This window comes from Micromesistius poutassou (genome assembly GCF_964030765.1).
Source record: "Micromesistius poutassou genome assembly, chromosome: 4".
NCBI classification, from domain to species: Eukaryota; Metazoa; Chordata; class Actinopteri; order Gadiformes; family Gadidae; genus Micromesistius; species Micromesistius poutassou.
The window spans coordinates 3051285-3064631 of NC_140274.1; the positions used below are offsets into that span (position 1 = coordinate 3051285).

The 13347-nt window shown below is 47.2% G+C and overlaps 1 protein-coding gene across 1 annotated transcript in view; it reads left to right on the forward strand.

The window, feature by feature from the left end:
* The window catches only part of pitpnm3 (PITPNM family member 3), a gene marked incomplete at both ends in the record, with an annotated part of 115049 nt that overhangs the window by 26565 nt on the left and 75137 nt on the right, over positions 1 to 13347 (forward strand). The window lies entirely within an intron of this gene.

A 13347-nucleotide genomic window follows, 5' to 3' on the forward strand; every position in this document is an offset into this window, starting at 1 on the left:
CCTCGTTAAGCTGCACGTTGTTCATTTCGGTCCAGGAAATCACCCGGAAGAGGTCGTCTCGTAGAAGACTCCGAGCAGCAATATCAGCTTTTTTTCCCAATTAACTTCTGAGCGAGATCCTTGATAGAAGGGGTAGCTGGGGAACACATGGGACGGAGACAAAAGAGCCTGGAGTCGGGACGCTCACATTGGGTGACGTGGAGATAGCAGCAGTTATGCGCGGCGGATTTTCTCGTTGTTTACTGTTTGGTGGACCGGCTCGTCTTAAAGGTCACGCTCCACGTTTGACAAATACAAGTGGAAACTTTCAATCGTTTGGGTTCTGGTGAGCCGCACCAGGCCAGGGCTCCCACCCGCAGAGATGAAAGAATGGGGCTCTTCAGAGAGATAGGGGAGATAGACTCAAAAAGACAATATGGCCACGCTTCATGAAAGATACCTTGAAATAGATTCAAAAAGACAATATGGACACAGAGAGAGATAGAATACGTAGAAATATGTACAAAGAAGGGAGTATAGACACAGGATAGATTATGTGAACATTTATTCAAAAGAGAATATGGGATATATGAGATATGGAATGTTTAGAAATAGTGATGGAATATAGACATATGGGGAGATAAAACATACAAATGTATTAAGAGTAGAGGGTGTGCATGTACTGCGTACGTGTATGCGTCTGTGTGCGTGCCTCTGTGTGCTTGTGTTAGTTTGTAAATGTGTGCGACTCTGCGTGTGTTGTTACGTGCGTTTGTGTCGGTGAAGCGGCGTGACCCCCTCGTCTCCTCTCTCTCACTATCTCACTATCACTCGCCCCGTCTGGACGCTCGGCTTGGGTCTGGTCTCTCTCTCTCTCTCTCTCTGTCTCTATTTTTCTCTCTTATTCCCTCGCTCTCTTTCTCTCTCTCTCTCTCGCTCTCTTGCTGTATCCCTCTCCACCTCTCTCTCTCCCCTCTATCTCTCTATCCCTCTCTCACTCTCTCGCTCGCTCTCCCTCTGCCATTATTTGCGACTGTTTTCTTCCAGTCTGTGAAGCTTCTCTTGCGGTTCATTTGTCATTTTGCTTTAATCTCACCTGCGCCCCCTTTTCTCGTCTCATTTTATCTTTTCATCCTATCGGTTCATCCCCTCGCTCTATGCATCTCTTTATCTCTCTCTATCGCTCTCTGTCTCTCTCTCTCTCTCTCTCTCTCTCTCTGTCTCTCTCCCTCTCTCTCCATGGCTCTACCTCCAATCACCCTATCGCTCTCTGTTTCTCTATTTCTAATCTCCCACGGAGCCGGCGGCTGTAGGGGAAACACAACACAGCCTCCCCCAAAAACAGGGTTAGGGATACTTCAGAGGTAGGATAGAGAGAGACAGAGAGAGAGAGAGCTAGAGAGAGAGAGATGATCTCCTAGAGCCTGTAGAGAGACAGAGAGAGAGACAGAGAGAGAGAGCGAGAGAGAGACAGTGAGAGAGACAGAGAGAGAGAGAGCTGATCTCCTAGAGCCTCTAGAGAGACAGAGACAGAGAGAGAGACAGAGAGAGAGAGAGACACACACAGAGAGACAGAGAGAGACAGAGAGAGAGAGACAGAGAGAGAGAGAGACAGAGAGACAGAGAGACAGAGAGAGAGACAGAGAGAGAGAGACAGCTGATCTCCTAGACCCTCGATCCTCCCTCCCTGTCATGGTCTAGAGTAACCAGACAATAACGAGGACGGAGGCGTGATACCATTTAACAATAATCAAGGTTTATTTCATAAACCACAAAGGAAAGGATCAACAGTAGCAGTAGCAGGTGCATCGCCGCCTGCATGTGGAAGGGCCGAACAGGAAGGGGCTGGACTGTTGGAACCGGGCGCACCTCATAGGCCCCAAACAAGAGGACCCGCCCCTCCTCATCAGTCAATCAGACAATCATAGGCAAGGTCTCACAGCCGTCACACTCCCTCAGAGAGAGAGAGAGACAGAGACAGAGACAGAGACAGAGAGTTCAAGAAGAACAACATTTTCTACAAGGCGGCTAAAAAGGCTGGCCTAAGAAAAAAGTAACCATTAAAAAACAAAAAAAATGAGATGGTTTGACACAGAATGTAAAAAAATGAGGAAAGAATTGAGACATCTATCAAATCAAAAGCACCGCCACCCTCAAAACAGAGATCTAAGAATGCAATATTTTACCTCCCTGAAAAGATACAAAGAAACTGTCAAAAGAAAAAAACAACACTATAACAGCAAACTTCTTCATGAAATCGAAGAATCCATCAATAAAAATGAGTTCTGGAGTATGTGGAACAATTTGAGCATGAAAGAACCAAAAGAAATAGCAATACAAAATGGAAATATTTGGACAGAACATTTAAAAAAACTTTACAGTGAAATAAAATTAACAGAAACAAATCAGAACCAGATCAAAGAGAAATTGCACAATTTTGAACTGAAATTTAAAGACAATCAAAATCCACTTGACTTCACCATCTCAAGTGAAGAACTGACAAAAAAACTTAAATAATTAAAGTCCCATAAAGCCTGTGGGCCTGACAGCATCAGAAGTGAGATGCTTAAACATAGCACACCTGCAATGCAGAATGCAATGCTCAAATTGTTCAACCTTGTTCTATACTCTATGCTGTTTTCCTGACATCTGGAATCAAGGAATTATTACCCTAATTCATAAAAGTGGAAACAAATTGGACCCTAATAATTACAGAGGTATATGTGTAAACAGTAATCTGGGGAAGGTTTTTAATAGCATTTTAAATGGGGGAATTCAAACCTTCCTTAACAAACACAATACCCTGTGTAGAAACCAAATCGGCTTTCTTCCAGGCCACCGTACTACAGATCACATTTACACCCTACACACTCTAATCAACAAACATGTAAAAAATATGAAAAATGGAAAAATATTTGCTTGCTTTGTCAACTTTAAAAAAACATTTGACTCTATTTGGCACACAGGATTATACTACAAACTTGTAGAGAGCGGTATAGGGGGTAAAGTGTTCGATGTGATCAAGTCAATGTACTCAAATAATAAATGCAGTGTAAAAATTGGCACAAAACAAACAGAGTTCTTCACACAGAAACGGGGGGTGAGGCAGGGCTGCAGCCTGAGCCCAACGCTTTTCAACATCTACATAAATTAGTTAGCGGTGCAGTTGGAACAGTCTGCAACTCCTGGACTCAACCTTCAAAGCACAGAGGTAAAATTCCTCCTATTTGCAGATGATCTGGTGCTCCTGTCACCATCTGAACAGGGCCTACAGCAGCACCTGGACCTGCTAGCGAAATTCTGCCAGATCTGGGACCTGACAGTAAACCAAACAAAAACTAAAATCATGATTTTCCAAAAGAAGCCCAGATGTCAGGAAAACAAATACATGTTCACTCTAGGAAGCACCGTCCTAGAACACACAATGAAGTATACCTACCTTGGTCTGGACATTACTGCATCTGGAAGTTTCAGCATGGCAGTGAATGCACTCAAAGAAAAAGCCTGTAGAGCCCTTTATGCAATAAAATCAAAATTTTACAACATAAACATACCTATCTCAATCTGGTGCAAATTATTCGACAGTATAATACAGCCTATCGTGCTGTATGGAAGTGAGGTCTGGGGTCCACTCAGTGCACATGACTACACTACATGGGATAAGCATCCAATAGAGGCCCTACATGCTGAATTCTGCCGGTCCATATAAGTCCAAACAAAAACACCAAACAAAGCATGTAGGTTGTTACCCATTAGCTATACCTATCCAAAAACGAGCACAAAAATTCTGGATGCACTTCAATCTAGACCCAAGAACACACTTCATTTTGAAGCACAAGAAAACCAGGAACTGAACCCTGACAAGAGTCCCCTTTGCCAGCTGGTGCTGAAGCTAACTAACACACATCAAGCTCAGTCCAGCACTGCCTCCAAAACACCAATTAGAGTCAACAAAATAATTAACGAAGCAAAAGAAGACTATTTGGAACATTGGACAAACCAAACCTCAAACCAAAGTAGAATGAATTCCTATCTGATCCTAAACAGAAATTACAAATTAGCAGACTATCTCCTCTCTGTCAGAGATGTGAAGCAGAGGCAAATCCTGACCAAGTACAGGCTCAGTGACCACACTCTGGCAGTGGAAACAGGCAGGCACAGAAAGACCTGGCTGCCCAGAGAACACAGAATATGTGGTCACTGTCAGGCAAAGAAGGTTGAGACAGAGGAGCACTTCCTTTTACATTGTAAATATGACATTTTAAGACAAATATACTTCACCAAATTACAAATCTCTATTCCGGATTTTGCAGACATGGAACATAAGGACAAAATTGCAATTCTTCTTGGTGAAGGTCCGTCTGCTGCCCGGGCAGCACAATATGTCCTGCAATGTCATAACCTGAGAAATTCAGTCTGACTTTGTTTATAACTTTGTTGGTGTGTAAAACACCCATTTTCTTTATTACACACTAACGTATATCCACATTGCTGATGTTGCTTAATTATTTGTAACCAATCTGTTATTTGTACAATTATTCTTGCTTGCTTTGGCAATACTGTACTCAAACAGTCATGCTAATAAAGCACTTTGAATTTGAATTTGAATTTGAGAGAGAGAGAGAGAGAGAGACAGAGAGAGAGAAACAGAGGGAGAGAGAGAGAGTGTGAGAGAGTGAGAGAGACAGAGAGACAGACAGAGAGAGATAGAGAGACAGCTGATCTCCTCCTAGAGCCTCAATCCTCCCTCCATCGCTCCCTCAAAGAGAGAGACAGACAGACAGACAGACAGAGAGAGACAGTGATCTCCCATCACTCCCTCAGAGAGAGAGACAGACGCGTTTACATGACACTCTAAGAAAGTCAAATTATTGGGTTAGTCCAACTATGATTGGATTATTAAGATGCATGTATACACCTTAGTCGAGCTAAAATCTAATCTAATTGGGTTTCTCATAGTCAAATTAAGACCACTAGATTATTCGACTGTTAGTCGAATAATCCTTATCCATTAGTAGTCTAATTAGTCTAATTCCTTCTCCCCCATGGGCGAGATAACCCCCACTAGGCGTCTTTACTTGCTGTGGAAGTACCAGAGAGTCAGAGAACCCGACGCAGTCTGTAAGATTCATAATGTCAAAGAATACCCCATCAGTTCGGCCGCGGCGCAATGAATGAATAAAGATCGTAAACACTTGGGTAGAAAAAAACATTTATTTTGAGGTGATATGGACGATGGATTTGCTCACCGCCATGTATAACTGGACAATTGCAGTTGTCCAATTGAGGAGCATAGTCGAACTATGGCTTTAATCGGATTAAGCTGTGCATGTAAACGTACTGAGAGAGAGACAGAGAGAGACAGATAGAGAGAGAGACAGAAGGCGTTTTTACACTGCCAAGCCGGTTCGGTCGCGGTTTGGCACGCCCGGCAATTTCACTGTCTTGCCTGTGTGAAACCTTCACGGAGTGGGCTTTCTTGGTTCACTGGAGAAGGCAAGAGAGACATAGAGAGAGAGAGAGAGAGAGAGAGAGACAGACATTGAGAGAGACAGAGAGACATACATAGAGAGAGAGAGAGAGAGAGAGAGAGCTGATCTCCTTCTAGAGCCCCCATACTCCTCACATCCCTTCCTCAGCGCCATTGTGTCCAGGATTCCACCCCGCTCGCAAACACAAACAGCGCTATCGGCCTCATCTGTCATCGTCCTCCCCTCTCTCTCTCTATCTCTCTCTCTCTCTCTCTCTCTCTCTCTCTCTCTCTATCTCTCTCTCTCTCTCTCCTCACATTTTCCCCTTTCGGCTTTGTTTAATGTCGTCACACCCTCATGCTGTGCGCCGCGGCTGGTTCTGTTTAAACACGGTTTCCATGGAAGAGTGAGTGACACCTAGTCACACCAAGAGTGAGTGACAAACGAGGGGAAAAGGTTCTTAGCCGACGACCCAATGCAACCCCGTTTCCAGAACGGATGCGAGCAATCAAGCGTGTAACGCCGTTAAGACAGGTGGTGGTGGTGATATATATTTAAGCAATAGATCACGACAGGCTGTGGTATACGCTCATTATACCACAGTTAAGGGGCGTTGTCCGTCCCGACGTGCAGCGGAGGGGCGGCGACCCCCTTCACACTGCTTTTATAAAACGGTTACGTAAATATGGCGAAATGAAAGTCATAGACACCCTCAATTTTGAAAAAGCTAGAAAGTCGGAAAAGCATTTTTTTTAACGAATACAAAAAAGTAGTCCCTCCTGGCTGCCGGCAAAGTGTACGGCGGTTGCTATGCAACACACTGTAGCGTCCTTCAGAGAGAAGGCTAGGCTAAAGACGGTAGCTTGGTTCGCCGGCAATTTAGCCTACTATCGAGTTCACTCGAACTTGATAGTAGGCTAAATTGCCGACCGTGTGCCTATTGCTTTACAACATTTCCACCCTCTCCAGCAATCAACATGTTTTTTAGGCTTCAGTGAACTACGCTATCGCTTTTATATATACATAAACAGCAGTTAGAGTTAGGCGCGGAGTGATACTGAACTCTGTAAACTGAACGGGCGTCATAGCTGTGTGTATACGCTCAATATACAACGGTTGGGAACCAATCAGATCGCTTGATTTAGGCCCCCCGTTTTATAAATCTATATATATCCCTATACACATCAGGGTGGGATGGACACACCTGGAGCCACACCCGCCACCCACCCACACACCCGTCCGCTCGCTGGAGGCTCCACGCCCTGAGACCCAGACGTTCATCTGAGCTCATCTGTGTTCTGCTCGGCACCTCGGCACCGCTCCAGTCGTCCCCGCCGCACGCGGATGGACGCTACCCCGCCCCCCCCCCCCCCCTTCCCCCGAGTGGTTCCTTCCTGCTGCTTCCTGCGGGCGGGAGCACGTCGCCCGGGGCCAGCGGTGTAGCTTCTGTCAATAAGCGTCTTAAAGGATGAGCCTCGAGGCAGAGGGGACGGGCTCTAATGAGAACAAGGTGGTGTGTGTGTCTGTGTGGGTGTTTGGGTGGGTGTTTGGGTGAGTGTTTGTGTGTGTGTGTTTGTGTGGGGGTGTGCGTGTGTGTGTATTTGAGTGTGTGTTTGTGTGTATATTTGTGCGTTGTGTGCGGGTGTGCGGATGTATGTGTGTGTGTGTGTAGGTGTGCGTGAATGTGTATTGTTTGTGTGTCTGTAACTAACCATCTTTACTAAGCATAAAGGTTACGCACCTGACCGCTACATACAACGCTCGATCCATGCTGACCCATTAGAGCCTCCAGCGGTGCTGACACCGTCCTCATCAGCATCTACCTCAGCCTCTACCTCGGCCTCTACCTCGGCCTCTACCTCAGCCTCTACCTCAGCCTCTACCTCAGCCTCTACCTCAGCCTCTACCTCAGCCACTACCTCGGCCTCTACCTCAGCCTCTACCTCGGCCACTACCTCAGCCTCTACCTCAGCCTCTACCTCGGCCTCTACCTCGGCCTCTACCTCAGCCTCTACCTCAGCCTCTACCTCGGCCTCTACCTCGGCCTCTACCTCAGCCTCTACCTCAGCCACTACCTCAGCCTCTACCTCAGCCTCTACCTCAGCCTCTACCTCAGCCTCTACCTCAGCCACTACCTCAGCCTCTACCTCAGCCTCTACCTCAGCCTCTACCTCGGCCTCTACCTCAGCCTCTACCTCGGCCTCTACCTCGGCCTCTACCTCAGCCTCTACCTCAGCCTCTACCTCAGCCACTACCTCTGCCTCTACCTCGGCCTCTACCTCAGCCTCTACCTCGGCCTCTACCTCAGCCTCTACCTCTACCTCAGCCTCTACCTCAGCCTCTACCTCAGCCACTACCTCAGCCTCTACCTCAGCCTCTACCTCTACCTCAGCCTCTACCTCAGCCACTACCTCGGCCTCTACCTCGGCCACTACCTCGGCCACTACCTCAGCCTCTACCTCGGCCACCACCTCGGCCACTGCGACGCGTGCTGTCTGGTCCGCTCCACATGCTCCACGCCGCAGCCTCTGGGCTCTCGTCTCTACAGCCCTCGGCTGCAGCCGTCCCTCCCATGCAGGGGCCTGTCTGAGGGCGGCTGCATCACTCGCTGTTCTGTGTTTTTTCTTGTGTGTGTATGTTTGGGGGGACGGGGGGTGGGGGTTGTGTATTTGTGTGTTGTTTATTTGTGTGTATTTCATTTGCGCGAGCATACTTATTTTTTCCATCTGTGGGTGTATATGTGGGAGTCCCTGAGGGAGGTAGACCGAGAGGGAGAGGGAGAGAGAGAGACAGAGAGAGGGATGGAGAGAGGGAGAGAAACTGAGAGAGGAGAGAGAGAGAGAGAGAGAGAGAGAGAGAGAGCGAGAGAGAGAGAGAGAGAGAGAGAGAGGGAGAGAAGGGAGAGAGAGGGAGGGAGAGAGACAGAGAGTGAGGGTGGGAGAGAGACAGAGATAGAAGGAGAGAGAGGGAGGGAGAGAAACAGACAGAGAGGGAGAGAAACGAGAGAGGGAGGGAGGGAGAGAGACAGAGAGAGAGGGATGGACAGAAGGGTTTGATAATGAAACTGAAGGAACACAGGTTCCTTATCGCCTCTGATGAGACGTGGCTGCTGATGGAGGAGAGCCCAGTTATCAGGCTTGGCCGGAGTGCTGACGTTGATTTGACAGGAGAATATTCACGGCCTGGGAGAGTCAACACAGAGCCGGGTGACTCCTCTCCCCCCTACTGATTGGTTAATGAGGCTGGCGTCAATGCAAATATGCACAGGTAGCCGTGGGAGACTAGGGGGCGGATGCCTGTTTGTGTGACTGACTGTGTGTGTGTGTGTGTGTGTGTGGACATGCTCTCCCCCCTGCTGAGGGGTTAATGAGTTGCTATCAATGCAAACAATATGGACAGGTTCCAGGGGAAACTAGGGGGCTGATGCCTGTTTGTGTGACTGATTGTTGTCTGTGAGTGTGTACGTGTGTGTGTGTGTGTCTGTGTGTGTGTGTGTGTCTAACCCATTTGTGTTTGTATATATGAATGCGGGTGTGTGGACATGGTATGAGCAACGATTGTTTGTTTCTGCCTGAGCGTGTATGTGAGCGTGTGTGTGTGTGTGTGAGCGCGTGTGCCTCTCTGTGTGTGTCTGTTAGTGAGTCATCATCGTGGATTACACGGTGCACAATACAACAGGGGGGTGGTCAGAGCGACCGCGGTGAGCCAGCGAGCAGATGGCGCCGCAAGTGAGCTTGCGGTCGACGTGCCAGGGGTGTGGAGTGGGCCGTTCAGCCCGTTACCTCACGCTGTGAACGAGCTCTCCTACAGGCACTCCACCGCACAGGTGTGGATCTCTGGTGGGCCACAGCTGGAACCGGTCCGAACGGACGGTCTGTTCGCTAGCATCACCGTAGCGTCGGTCTGGGTTGATGCCAATCCGTCAGGCCTAGGATTCTAGCAGATATCTAATTAGCATGTCATTAACGAGGCATGTGAAATTTGGACATGTAGCACATGTAAGTTGACCAGATGGAGTAAAGTGGAATGGATATTTTCGGGGGTTTTATTTTGAGGATGAGTGCAGCTTTTTGCATCTCATTGTGATTCTGTGCTCATGTCTCTCTGTCTGCCCGCCACAGAATGATGAATCTGTCATGTTGGCAAACGTATTGTTGGCTGAGGAAATGAGGAGAGGAAGACAGAGCGACGCAAGGACATACAAAAAGATAGGTTGGAGAATAACAAGGATGAAATCACGCAGTGATGAATGACTCTGAATGAGAGATCGAACAGCATAGTCATTCCGGTGTCATGCCAGGGTACACGCATATATATATATTCATATATATATATATATATATATGAATTTACAACTAGGGGTGCACGATAATTATTGGGCCGATAACAGAAATGATTACATCATTCCGATATGTCCGATATCATGAGGAATAGCCCCGATAACATATATCGGGGCTATATAATTTCAGTGCCCCGCTCCCACTAACGCTAAATGAAAGGTCTTATCGTAACCCTAAAAGTACACATCATACAATCAATTACAATACATGAGTTCACAGCTGCACGCGTATATAGAAAATGTTTATTTTTATTATTATGTTACACCTTTCCTGCTGTCGGCTCCCAGACCGTAGTCGAGAGCACAGGGGAGACGTCGATGTTCTCTCGGGGGTAACACCCTTCCCTTTGACCGGCAGTGGGTCTGCTTATAGGTCGGAATATGGTCGGAATGAAGCGGCCGCCGATTATTGAAAGGCTGTGTACTTTATTCTTAGTTTCACTAACTTTACAGTACACGTTGGCACAGACACAACTGGACTCGTTAATTACTTCACTGAACTGACACACACTACCGCTCGCTCTCCTCGCTCATCCACTCACTCACTCACACACACACACACACACACACACACACACACACTGCCATTCTCACGCACACACATACGCTACTCTCGTAACACTTATTATTGACAACAGTTAGCTGAAAATTATAGGGTCCTGGCCTTCCACTCCCTGTTTTCTCAGTTAAACACAGAAATCAACTACATTTGTCCCAGTGTTTGTTAGATGTGAAATGAAGCAAAAAAAGACGCTCTCTTTCTCCAGTAACGCACCCGTTTGCGATACCTTTCTTATTCGTCGTTTCTTCTATTTGTCTGTGACTCCAATGCTCCAATCTTTCATCGATTGATGCGGATGTTGTGGATGCAACTGAATATATGATGCATCGCTGCAGCAACATTTAAGATGATCGCGATGAGTTCTGCCCATTCTGCCTCCGTTGCTGTCTGCGGTCAGACCAAAACACACCTGAGTGACAGGGGCCGTCGTGGACCCTACGTCATATCCCGCCCCTTGCAAGCCCGCCCCCCTAAACCCCCCGTTGATTCTACTGATGTCTGAGCAACAATGTCATGATCACATATATGTATGTGTGTGTGTTATCGGTTATTGGTATCGGTATCGGCCTTTAGGAGCTGAAAGTTATCGGTTATCGGTATCGGTTAAGAAAAAAGTTATCGTGCATCCCTATTTGCAACCTGTTAATTATATGAACATTTAGAGCATTTAGAAGACGCTTTTATCCAAAGCGAGTTACAATAAGTACGACTTCTTGTCAGAAGAAGGTGAAACAATATATTGTTAATAGTTTCATTCAGAAAAACACTTTTCTGAATGAAAAGAGCATTGAAAGCATTGAAATGTCAAGCAGGCCTTCTTGTGACCGGCCAGAGATTGGAGATTCATAATCAGATATTAAAAAGACCTTTGTTTCATGTTGATCCATTCCTCTGTGTATTGACCCTCGGCAGGGAGCAGGCAAACATCTGTTTTGGTGTCATCTGTTTGGTGACTGTTGAGGCTCACATTGACCAAGACGTGACGTAATGCATTTATTTTAGACGTGGTTTTGAGAAATCACAGCGAACCACACACGGGTAAAGAACCCATTAACGCTTATCCGACTAGTTTCTCCAGCTGTGCCCTTTTCATTGCTCAACGGCCACTCCATGATTAATATCTGGGTGTCCTCAGGTTTAAATAGAAAGATTAGATCTTTCTCCCCTCTCTCCCCTCTCCCCCTTATTTCCCCTCTCTCTCTTCCTCTACCCTCACCCCTCTATCACCCCTCTCTCCCCTATCTCACTCAAGGGGCTGAGATGGGGAGATTGAGGAGGAAGATGGGAGACGGGGGGGGTGATAGATAATGTATGGAACGCCGGTTATTTTTGATAATGACCGGCGACGTTCTATACGTTATCCCGCTTTTTACACGGCTACTTAAAATAAACTTCACACGGTGTGTCTTTTTACAGTTCATGTGTTACCAGCATTCGTAGGTTTGATCAGCAGAGAAATAGTCCGCCAAAGATGTTGACGTCGCTTAGCATCTGAATACTCTGGGGTTGATAAGTTACCAGACTACTTGCGGAGTGATACGAAAGACGTGAATCAGAATCAAAAATCCACTTTCCTTGACAGCGGTCATTATATGCTTAGCAACGGTCAATTATCAAAAAATAATTGACCGCCGGAAGTCGGGAAGGCCCATGCAAGTGAACGGAGCGTTCCACAGCATTGAGAAGAGTAATAATCCTGGTTAAATATTGTCTGAGAAGCTCTGTCAGATGGGAAATTTGATCAGTACAGAATATTGATCAGCACTGCAATGTTTTGTGACCCAAACGCAAAGCAAATAACAATTGGATTGTGTTGTTAAACGCTTGAATGCTCAGTGGTTAAAAATCAATTCATGCATTCCCATGTTTGTTGGGCATTAGGGGGATTCTGGGTTCTGGGTTCATTCGTCCATCTTGAGAAACGAGAAAGTGTCTCCATTGATTTCTTCTGTTACTTTGTGCCAGAAATAGAGCAGCTGGCCGCAGCTCTGGGCAGAAGGAGGGCTCAGAGACAGAGAGAGAGAGAGAGAGAGAGAGAGAGAGAGAGAGAGAGAGAGAGAGAGAGAGAGTGAGAGTGAGAGAGAGAGACAGACAGAGACAGTGAGAGAGAGAGAGAGAGAGAGAGAGAGAGACAGACAGTGAGAGTGAGAGACAGACAGTGAGAGAGAGAGAGAGACAGACATAGAGACAGTGAGAGAGAGAGAGAGAGATAGGGTGTTAAGACGAGAGAGGGGAAAGGGAGGGAGGTAGAGGGAGATAGTGGTAGGGAGAGAGTGGTAGGGGGAAGGAGAGAGAGGTAGAAGGGGAGACAGGGAGAGAGAGGTAAACATGACAGTAGCTGTGACAGAGAGAACATGAGGGACCGGTTCCAGCGACAGAAGAAGCTAGAAAGAGAGGGAGAGATAGGGGAGAGGGAGGGAGGAAGGGAGAGAGAGAGGAGCGAGACAGAGAGAGGTTCACTCAGACAGACAGGCCGTGGGATGGCTATGGAGAAGTGATGGCCTGACAGCCGGTGGGCGTGCGAGACCCGCCCCTGACACTCGTTTCCAGACGAGCAAGTTCAGATAAACAATGACTAGTATGCAGAGCAGCGTGCCAGGGAGCGAGAGACACTAACAGAGAGAGAGAGAGAGAGAGAGAGAGAGAGAGAGAGAGAGACTTTGGGCTGATTACCATGGTGTTAGAGAGAGAGAGAGATTGATAAAGAGAGAGAGAGTGCGATAGAGGGAGAGAGAGAGAGAGAGAGAGAGAGGTAAAAGGGAAACGGTCGGCAGATTCCATCATCAGAGAGAAAAAGAGAACGATAGACTGGACAGATTCCCATGGGTGGTGCAGGGTGGAGTCTGTATGGGTGGTGCAGGGTGGAGTCCAGTTGTAGGTGGTGCAGCAGCCTGGGCTGCTCCTCTCACAGTATTGACCTGATCCTGTGGTGGTGACACTGCAGGGCTACGCCCTGAGCCGTTGTCTGAAGACGAGTTTCGTCCCTCATGTTTAGA